This window comes from Zingiber officinale, chromosome 3A (genome assembly GCF_018446385.1).
Source record: "Zingiber officinale cultivar Zhangliang chromosome 3A, Zo_v1.1, whole genome shotgun sequence".
Taxonomy (NCBI): Eukaryota; Viridiplantae; Streptophyta; class Magnoliopsida; order Zingiberales; family Zingiberaceae; genus Zingiber; species Zingiber officinale.
Window position 1 is genome coordinate 35,065,897 of NC_055990.1, and position 11,699 is coordinate 35,077,595.

Genomic DNA, 11,699 nt, shown 5'->3' on the forward strand with positions numbered 1-11,699 from the left:
TGTTACAAAAGTAACCTAGGAACGGGACATTGGACTGTCGTAAAAGCATATAAGGACTAAAGATTATATGCTAGTTTACAAAACAGATAATTTGCTCCTTATGGGCTACACAGATTCGGACAGAATGTACAATAGTAAGTCAACCTAGGGGTTTTGTGTTTACTTTAGGAGGTGGAACCATAACAATGGAGGAGTGTTAAGCAGAAATGTATTTCGGACTCCACCATGGAAGCTGAGTATGTGGCAGCCTCTAAGGCAGCCATAGAAGCTATATGGCTCAGAAACTTCATAATGGACTTAGATGTGATTCCTGTTTGCCCAAAATTATTATAATGTATTGTGATAATAGTGGTGTAGTAGCAAACTTGAATGAACCATGAGCCCATAAGGCAAGTAAACACATAGAGTGCAAGTACCACCAAATATGAGGAAAGGTTGTTGTCGCCAAGATTACATCAATAGATAACTTGGCAGATCCTTTCTCTAAGACCTTTCCAGCGAGAGCTTTTGATGGTCATGTTGAGAGGATGGAAATCAGATGTATGGCAGTATATATGGCAGCATATTCTTTTAGTATAAGTGGGAGATTGTTAGGATGTATACTAAAAGTCTAGCTTTTTGTAAACATTTATTTAAGAATCACATTGGACAAATGTCTACATTTATGTTAAATGTAGTTGTTCATTTAATTTATATTGTAGATAACATGTTGTGTGGTGCCACACAGAAGATTATGTTATCAGTTCATTATAAATTATAAATAGTAGCTCACAACTAAGATGGAATGGGACAAACCATTGGAATGGTTGTAGTGTAATTTGGTATTAGTTTATCTTAACTATAAAATTACACTAATACACTATGTGTGTATTGAGCAGGACCATTTGAGGTTATTTTTTTATATATTGACTACATAAAAGAACAAAACCTCTATTATTATGGATGTGCGTACTCTTAATCCTGATATAATAACAAGCACATATACTTATTATGTATTTCTTTAATTTATCAATGGGTGAGATTTAGTTCGTTAAATCAATAGGCCCAATAAGTTGAGAAATAATATTATTTATATGGTGTGTGTTGGATCGAGAAGCGCTAGAGAAGGGGGTGAATAGCACTCATGGCTTTCACGTGTTTCAGATTCAGAAATCGTTCGAGTAAATGCAATGGAAATAGAAAGAAAACAACACACGAATACAAGCTATTTACTTGGTTCGGAGCCTGTGACGACTCCTACTCCAAGGTCAATACTCGTTGAGCGTTTACGCTGGGCAACAACTATAATTTCGAAAAAGGTGTTACAAGTTATGTACAAAAAGGCTGTTAAATTTACCAACAACAACAGGAATAGTAGATTCAGAGCTTCGGGTTGTCGGCTTCGAGTTGTAGCTTTGTTAGGTCATTTCTTGAGCAGCTCATTGCACAAAGATGGCTTGGAAAAGTATATTTTGAAGGTGTTGCTCGAGACTGCTTAAATAACCTGTTGGAGGCACCTCAAAGCTCCTCGAGGGTGCCTCCAACGAGCCGAGTCAGCCGCATGAATCAGCGCTGAAATCTTCTCCTCTGATCCACTTGAAGGCGCCTCCATTCTCGTCCAAGGCGCCTCCAATCTATGGTCCAAGGTGCCTCCAGCTCAGTCCAAGGAGCCTCCAGCTCTGCCGCGCAGACTTCATCTCCTTTGCACCCGAGGCACCTCCAAGCTCCATGGAGGCGTCTCGAACACTGTTCATCCGAGGCTTAGCTTATTCCTTTTGTATCTGCAAGACATGTTAGTCCCAAAATAACAAAATACCCTGCAAGACAATGTTAGCACATAAATAACAGTATGAATATAGAGTGTGACAATCATCGGACTGTCCAGGTCTGACTTTAGATCTCCGATCAGAAACCCTAGGTCGACCCGACGCCTACTGTTCCCTTTGCGGGGAACGCGTCCTCACCCACTCCCCTTAGGAGAGATTACCTGGTGCCAATCTGGTCCTCCAGACCGACTGGACTTTTTGCCTAGGGTTACCACCCTCTAGGACCTAGGGTTACCGCCCCCTAGGGTTTTCCTCCACCTAGGGTTACCACCCCCTAGGACCTAAGGTTACCCCCCCCCCCTTAGGATTTTCCTCCACCTAGGGTTACCATCCCCTAGGACCTAGGGTTACCACCCCCTAGGGTTTTCCTTCACCTAGGGTTACCACCCCCTAGGACCTAGGGTTACCACCTCCTAGGGTTTTCACCTTGCCTAACCGCAGCTAGGACTTTTGCCTAAGAACACTTAGGTCTTTCCTGCAATCTCAATTAGACACATGAAATAACAAATAAGCTTAACTTTGACTCCTTTGCCATTATCAAAACTTGGGTTCGATCGTCGGATACTTCCCGCACCAACAATCTCCCCCTTTTTTATTATGGCAATCAAAATTCAAAGTTAAGAAAAATAGATGCATAAATGATCTTTAAATTTTAAGTAAGAACATAAGCAAGCTTAAGTGAGTAAGTTTAAATGCGAGCATAACTTAAGCTAAAACATACTTTAACGATGTAAGGCTCCCCCTTAATAAGATCTCTTCTTAGTTTAAGTTTTAAGTTCTGCTTTTGAATTTACCTACTTTCCCCTTTTGCCATACATCAAAATAAACAAGGGGGTAACAAGAAATTTGTGATTAATGGCCTTAGCTTTAACTTTTCAAAAATGATTAGAAAAGATAACGACGTTAATATAACTAGAGGGATAAAGACTTAGCTTTTTGAAATTGATAGACTTGTAAAACTTTTAGCTAAGTAATTGTTTAAGGATCCAGAAGAGATCTTTTAAGATAGCTTTAAAAGATTAAGTTTGAAAATAACTTTAGCTAAAGAAAATTATTTTGACTTTGAAAAGTAACTTAGCAACATTCGAAAAAGTATGTAGGTAACTTTTGAGAAGCCTTTTTTGAGAAAAGTTAGCTAGATTCGAAAACTTAGATCTTATAGATTCGAAGTACTTAGGTAAATTATTTAGAAAAAGTTTAGCTAAACTTGAGAAACTTTTTTGAAAAATGCTTAATTCCATTTGAAATAGAACTTCTCTCAAAATTGATTAAGTTTGAAGGCATTTTCTAAAAAGTACTTAATTCAATTCGAAAAAGACTTTTGAGAAAAATATTTAGCTTAGCTAATTTTGAAAACGGTTATAGAAGTCACTTAGCTAAAATTTCAACAAGCCTTTTGAAAAACACTTAGTTGAAAACATTAAATTTTACAAAATCCTTTAAAAGATAGTTTAAATTTGAAAAGATGCCTTAGCAAAAGTTGAAATAGCTTTGAAAACATTATTAGAAAATATAGCTAAAGTTAAAAAGTACTTAGCTTGATTTTGAACTAAAAAAATACTAAATTTTGAAAAGTGTTTTAAGAAGAGATAGGTTTGTAAAGTTGTAACTAAGGCCATTTTCTCATAATTTCAAGAAGTCCTAAAGTCCAAGCATGAGTAACTTAAAATTATTAAAATTACACACTTAATTTTCTTGCCCACGTGTCTAACCATTAGTTACTAGTTGTTTGCCTAGAGGGCAATAACTTTCACTTGGTTAGTCAAGTTAAGTCAATGATCTAGTTAGTTTTGACTAGGACTGGATGACTTAATTTGATTAATGTAATGTTGGTTTTTAACGCCCAGACTTACTACGATGCATAGAAAAAAGCATTTTGAAGTCTAGGCTGTACCTTATGCATCTCACAGTTGTTTTAAGTTTTTCAAACACAACCAAGTTATGCCTAGTGTGCTTGTGTGATGCTCTGGCAGAAATTAGGGGAAAATGATTTCTAGGGTTAGTGCCTAGGCTAAGTCCAAATTTTTGAAAGTCTAGTAAAATTGGGATTTTGAAAACATTATTTTTCATAAGATTTTGAAGGATACAAGAATGAAGCTGATTGAAGTTAAGGAACATAAGGTCTATTCTACAAAGCACATTCCTATTTGTCTTCTAAGTGCACTGAACTCAAGTTCAGGTAAGGGCTTTGTGAATATGTCAACTAAGTTTGATTTGGACTCAACATAGTTAAGTACAATATCACCTCTAGCTACGTGATCCCTTATAAAATGATGTTTTACTTCTATATGTTTAGTTCTTGAGTGGTGAATTGGGTTTTTGGTTAGATTAATCGAATTTATGTTGTAAATTGAAATTTTAGTATTCTGATATTTTAATTGGTAGTCTTTTAGGGTATGCATCATCCATAATAGTTGAGATGCACATTCTCCTAGGGCTATGTACTCAGCTTCAGTGGTTGATAGAGCAACACAATGTTGCTTTCTACTTGACCAATTTACTAGGCACTGACCTAGAAATTGACAGCTACCACTTGTGCTTTTTCTGTCTAGCTTGCATCTGGCATAGTCTGAGTCAGAATAGCCAGTTAAATCAAGAGTGCAAGTCCTAGGGTACCATAGTCCTACATTTAGGGTTCCCTTAATATATCTAAGTATTCTTTTAACATGAGTTAAGTGTGACTCTTTTGCACAAGATTGATATCTTGCGCACATACCTATTACAAAAAGAATGTCCGGTCGACTTGCAATTAGGTACAGTAGACTTCCTATCGCACTTCGATAGTATTTCAAGTCTACTAGTTTTCCTTCTAAGTCTGAGTCAATTTTAATATTGGTGGCCATTGGTGTATTAATATTCTTCGAATTTACCATTCCAAATTTTTTAATTAACTCCTTAGCATATTTAGTTTGAAAAATATATATTTCATCATTGGTTTGTTTAATTTGTAAACCTAGGAAATAGTTCAGTTCACCTACCAGACTCATTTCAAATTCATTTTCCATTAATTTGGTAAATTATTTTAAAAATCTTGAGAGAAAGTGCTTACTAATATTTCAGTGGTAGCATTAGGTACATCAATAGCTACCTGATTGAACCTTTTGATGTATGCTCGGATGGACTCCTTGGATGCCTACTTAATCGAAATTAGGCTCCAAGGAGTCTTATGGTACCTCTTGTTGCTGGAGAAATGGTGTAGAAAAACTTTCTTGAAGTCTTTAAATTTCCGAATAGACTTCTCTGGCAATCTCTTGAACCAACGTTGTGCAGCAACCCCGAGGGTAGTGAGAAACATCCGACACTTCACCCCGTCAGAGAATTGTTGTAATAATGCTACATTCTCGAATTTCAACAGATGATCTTCTGGATCTGTTGTTCCAGTGTATTCTCCGATCTAAAGATTTTGATACCGCTTAGGAAGCGGATCATCCAGTACGCTTTGAGAGAATGGGGAGATGACTTTCTCTGGTGAGCTATCACTAGTTATCATTTTAATTTTACGCTTTTCTTTGTCTGGTGCTTCGTCAGAGGATTCTTGGAACATGGGCCTTCTACCCCCCTGCTCCATTGGAGTGCGAAGGAAAGCTCATGGATGCCTTGTTGGAGAAACAGCAGTTGGAGGAAAATATGTCTGTTCCTCCTCTTCCGGCTCCTTTCCTTTCCGACACTTGGTAGTTGATATTGTTGGATTATGAGCTGTTGGTAGAGTAGCTTCAGTGTGGGCTTGAAGTTGTTGTTGCTGTTGTTGTAAGGCTTTTCGTACGTGGGAATTGATGAGGAAATCGAAATCCTCACGACTGATAGTGAGTAGGTTTGATTTTCCGGCCTCTTCCATCCTGTAGTCTCAGATTCAAGTGAAGTTCCCACAGACAGCGCCAAATTTGATCCTATCTGAGAAGCTGGACAAAACGGAGAGCCGGGAGAAAAAACCTACTGCCGATGGAGAATAATACCTATGGAACGCCGATCCGAGAAACCCAAAGCGGATCTAAGAGGATGAAGCCACAAGAGTGCCCTCCCGATGCAAGATACCAATGGCGATGAAGAGATCCGATCGAAGAACACCCAGATCTGGAGCTCCCAAAGCTTCATGCGCACAAGAGACCGACCAACACTACCGTCAGTGACCTAAGACCGGGGTGGGAATCCCTGGCTAGGCCCTCCGACGCTCAAGTCAGTGATCTCTCTTGGTGTGGAAGAAGAAGGAGGAAGAAGATGAACAGTAGTTGCAAAATTAGGGTTCTAGATGTGAGTGATGATGTGAACTTACCTTGCCAACGGAGAGGATTCCTCCTTTTATACCACTTTATATAACCTCCGTAGTCATGAAGTGGACCCCGGTTTGTTAGAGTTTGTTATGAGATGACGTAAGCCGTGTACTTGTGGTGAATGATTTTTTAAGGAATCTTTCTTGTACCCCAGATGTACCTTCTTTGTCGTTTAGCACCTGCGAAACAATCTAAATACACATTTCCCACCAAAATATATAATTCCTGTCATATAGTTACATATTGCAGATATCTTCATTAATTATCGTTTCACCCCTCCTGCTATAGATAACTCAATGTACCAATATTCCTTATATTGATCGAAGTTAATCATGATTAGGTTTAGTTAATGAGGCAACCTTCTATGTTACTAATCCTAACTAGCCCTGGGCTATATTTTATCAAGTATCTTTCCCAAGTATTGATCAATCGGTCGGTCTCGGCTTTCCTTCTGGGAAGCATATTTCGGTCGATGCGAACCTATCTTTTTGGAGGTATAGCCCGACCGATATTAGCCTACCTCCTTTGAGGTATATGCCTCTTGATATGAATCTTTCTCTTAGGAAGTATATTTCAGTCGATACAAACCTACCCTCTTTGGAGGTATATCCCGGCCGATATTAGCCTACCTCCTTTGAGGTATATGCCACTTGATATGAATCTTCCTCTTGGGAAGTATATTTCGGTCGATACAAACCTACATATCCTGGCTGATATTGGCTTACCTCCTTTGAGGTATATGCCACTTGTTATGAATATTCCTCTTGGGAAGTATGTTTCGGTCGATACAAACCTACTCTCTTTGGAGGTATATCCCGGCTGATATTGGCCTACCTCCTTTGAGGTAGATGCCACTTGATATGAATCTTCCTCCTGGGAAGCATATTTCGGTCGATACAAACCTACCTCCTTTGGAGGTATAGCCCGATCTATATTAGCCTACCTCCTTTGAGGTATATGCCAATTGATGTGAATCTTCCTCCTGGGAAGTATATTTCGGTCGATACAAACCTATACTCTTTGGAGGTATATCCCGGCCGATATTGGCCTACCTCCTTTGAGGTAGATGTCAATTGAGAGGGATCTTCCTCCTTGGAAACATATTTCGACCAATACAAGCCTACCTCCCTTGGAGGTATATACCGGCCAATATTAGCCTACCCCCTTTGATTATCTCCTTTGCCCTCCTTATCGGGGCCTATGAAACCTAGCCCATGCCACTCTTGTGGCTTCATCTCTTCCCACAGAAGGCGCCAAATTTGATCCTGTTTGAGAAGCTGGACAAAACAGAGATCCGAAAGAGGAAACCCACTGTTGATGGAGAAAAAATCCTGGAAAACCTCGATCCGAGAAACCCAAAGAAGATCGGAAAAAATAGAGTCACCGAAGGCCCTCCTTGCACGAAGACCCGATGACGAGAGAGAAAGCTAATCGAAGAGAAACCAGATCCGGAGCTTCCGAGACTTCCTGCACACAAGAAACCAGCCAACACTATCGTCAATGACCTATGACCGGGGTGGGAATCCCTGGCTAGGCCCTCCGACGCTCAAGTCAGTGATCTCTCTTGGTGTGGAAGAAGGAAGGAGGAAGAAGATGAACAGTAGTTGCAAAATTAGGGTTCTAGATGTGAGTGATGATGTGAACTTACCTTGCCAACGGAGAGGATTCCCCCTTTTATACCACTTCATATAACCTCCATAGTCATGAAGTGGACCCCGGTTTGTTAGAGTTTGTTATGAGATGACGTAAGCCGTGTACTTGTGGTGAATGACTTTTTAAGGAATCTTTCTTGTACCCCAGATGTACCTTCTTTGTCGTTTAGCACCTGTGAAAAAAATCTAAAAACACATTTCCCGCCAAAATATATAATTCCTGTCATATAGTTACATATTGCAGATATCTTCATTAATTATCGTTTCACCCCTCGTGCTGCAGATAACTTAATGTACCAATATTCCTTATATTGATCGAAGTTAATCATGATTAGGTTTAGTTAATGAGGCAACCTTCTATGTTACTGATCCTAACTAGCCCTAGGCTATATTTTATCAAGTATCTTTCCCAAGTATTGATCAATCGGCCGGTCTCGGCTTTCCTTCTGGGAAGCATATTTTGGTCGATGCGAACCTATCTTTTTGGAGGTATAGCCCGGCCGATATTAGCCTACCTCCTTTGAGGTATATGCCTCTTGATATGAATCTTCCTCTTGGGAAGTATATTTCGGTCGATACAAACCTACCCTCCTTGGAGGTATATCCCGACAGATATTGGCCTACCTCCTTTGAGGTATATGCCACTTGATATGAATCTTCCTCTTGGGAAGTATATTTCGATTGATACAAACCTACATCTCCCGGCCGATATTGGCCTACCTCCTTTGAGGTATATGCCACTTGTTATGAATCTTCCTCTTGGGAAGTATATTTCGGTCGATACAAACCTACCCTCTTTGGAGGTATATCTCGGCCGATATTGGCCTACCTCCTTTGAGGTAGATGCCACTTGATATGAATCTTCCTCCTGGGAAGCATATTTCGGTCGATGTGAACCTACCTCCTTTGGAAGTATAGCCAGGCCGATATTAGCCTACCTCCTTTGAGGTATATGCCAATTGATGTGAATCTTCCTCCTGGGAAGTATATTTCAGTCGATACAAACCTACCTTCTTTGGACGTATATCCCAGCCGATATTGGCCTACCTCCTTTGAGGTAGATGCCACTTGATATGAATCTTCCTCCTGAGAAGCATATTTCTGTCGATGCGAACCTACCTCCTTTGGAGATATAGCCCGACCGATATTAGCCTACCTCCTTTGAGGTATATGCCAATTGATGTGAATCTTCCTCCTGGGAAGTATATTTCGGTCGATACAAACCTACCTCCCTTGGAGGTATATACCGGCCGATATTAGCCTACCCCCTTTGATTATCTCCTTTCCCCTCCTTATCGGGGACCTATGAAACCTAACCCATATCACTAGCTATCCCTTCAAGTCTAGTCGAAGGAGGTGTAGACGACTGACTAGACACAAGTCTGGTTTTGTCTCTTCCTACCCGTGACTCTGCCCCAGATATTGAAATGACCTCATAGATTTTGTGTACAACCATCTGACGAAACCAAGTATAGTGATCCCGTGAGCCTCAGCACAGTGATTCCTTGAGTATTTTGATCCTCTAAATAGGGTTACAACCTTCTCTTCGTTCACCATCCATCTTAGTTCTTTTCCTTCCTTGCTAACTTTCCTTGCTAAGGTTATGGTCTTGGATCCTCCTCTTGGGAGGCGACTTTTGTCGGACGACGCGAGATCTATATATGAGTTTATCCAAATTTTTGCTTCGGCTAACTCTAGGGTTCAAGGGATTGTCCTAAGAAATGAAGCCTCACAGTCCAGACTTTTCATCCAAAGATGCCGATGCTCTGAAGGACTCAAGAAACTTCAGAGAGGTTTTCACTACTCATGGAGGGGCAACTAAATAACCCATGGATGTTGTGTGAAGGGCACAGCACATGTTACCCTTAGGCTATGCTTGGTTGCTCTAGTTGCAGAACTCCAGGGCTTGAGAGGGGAAGTGGCTTTTACATTTACTTTTCCATCATGGTCTAAATAGATCCTTCCCCTTCCCCTTGCCCTTGAGTCTTTCTATTTTGTTGCTTTCTTCGTCCCAGGTAAAATATTTCCACTTATGTGCCTTGACAAGCCTGGGCGAAGTAAAATGTTTCCATCTCCGCTCCATGGTAAGTTTGAATCCAGTGGGACTAAAATTTTCTAAGCGTCTCAAGAGCTTATGTTTGTAATTTTTGTTATTTGTCTAAGGTTTACTGTTCTGAGGGGAAATGTAATGTTATGTACTTGACCAGATTCTAAATGTAAAAACAACCTTTTGTATTGAATTAAGTGATTCTATTGAATCCTTTTGCTTTATAAGAATAAATGTAATGTTGTGCCCATTAGTATATCTTATGTGTCATTTTTCATGGCCGAGGCTATCTTAACCGTGGGAATGCTTCTATATTATACCTAAATGTTATATCAACCAATATTAGCTTGATCTATCATAAACAAAACTGTTTTAGTCGATGTTACATTCATCTATTGTAACTAACATTATACTGACTAGTATTGTCTCGTTGATCATAAATAATGCTATTTAAACTAATATTATACTTGTCTAGCATAACCAAAGTTATGCCAACCGGTATAAAATTATTTTGATCAATGCTAGTACGCATTTTGTAAGGATATTGATTTGAAATCTGTTATTAGCCTAAATCTCTATCCTTAAATGTTTTGTCCTTAGCCTGGGCTTAGTCAAAACTCAGTCCTTTTCACTTTATTGTGTTCAATTAATTACGTCTCCTTTCGAAGCTTCCTAGCTGGTGATTGGTTCTTCTTTGGGTGAGAGGATATTAGAAGTGTGTTGATGCGGGAAGCATCCGACGATCGAACTCGTGTTTTGATAATGGCAAAGGATTCAAAGTTAAGGTACCTTGTGATCTAACAAGTCTGCTTGAGTATTTCAGGAAAGTTCTAGCTGCGCTTCGGCAAAGGGAAAAACCCTAGGGGGTGGTAACCCTAGGTCATAGGGGGTGGTAACCCTATGCGGAAAGTCTTAGCAGGTCGATGGCTTCAGGCAAAAGTCCTAGGGGGTGGTAACCCTAGGTGGAAAGTCCTGGTGTCGCGAACCAGGTGAAAGACTGGACTAACCGGGAAGCGGATGTCCAGCAGAAAGTCCGGAAGCGTCGAGTGCTGAGCAAAAGTCCAGTCGATCAGGAGGATCGCACTAGCAACAGGGAAAATCTCCTGAGTGGAGTAGGTGAGGACGCGTTCCCCGTAGAGGGAACAGTAGGCGTCGGGTCGACCTAGGGTTTCCGGTTGGAAATCCGAAGTCAGACCCGGACAGTCCTAAGACTGTCACAATATTCTTGATCATATTTATACTGTCATTTTATGCTAACTTTGTGCTGCAGGGTATTTTGTGTGATTAACATATCTTGCAGGGACCAAAGTGCACAATTACTCTGGGATGAACAGTGTCCGAGGTGCCTCCATGGAGTTTGGAGGCGCCTCGGGTGCAAAACCTGAGCTGGCTGCGAAGCAAGCTTGGAGGTGCCTTGAAGGAAGCCAAGGCGCCTTGGACAGCTTCATGAAGGCGCCTTAGAGTGGTTGGAGGACCCTTGAACCTGATAAGGTTCGACCAGTCCAGCACTTATCTCCGTGGCTGACTTGGCTCATTCAAGGTGCCTTGGTGAACAGTAGAAGGCGCCTTGAACAGCCTTTATAAGGGGTCTCGACCAGCAGCTCACAACAACAATTTCCAAGTCTTCTATCTCCAACGTGCTGCTCTGAAAGACGCCCGAAAGTGCTGCTACAAGTTTACGATGACCCGAAGCTCCGAGATTCAATTCTTGTCATCAGTATAATTAGTTTTTGCATTTACTTGTACTTCATCTTGTAATCCTTTTATCGAGCTTATAGTTGTTGCCCACGCAAAGCGATCAAAGATTGCGGGCCTTCGAGTAGGAGTCGATCAAGACTCCGAACGAAGTAAAAATCTCTGTGTCCTTCTGTTTGTGTGTTCTTATTCTATTCCGCTACGTTTTAATTACTTTGTTTAGTTTTGCGAT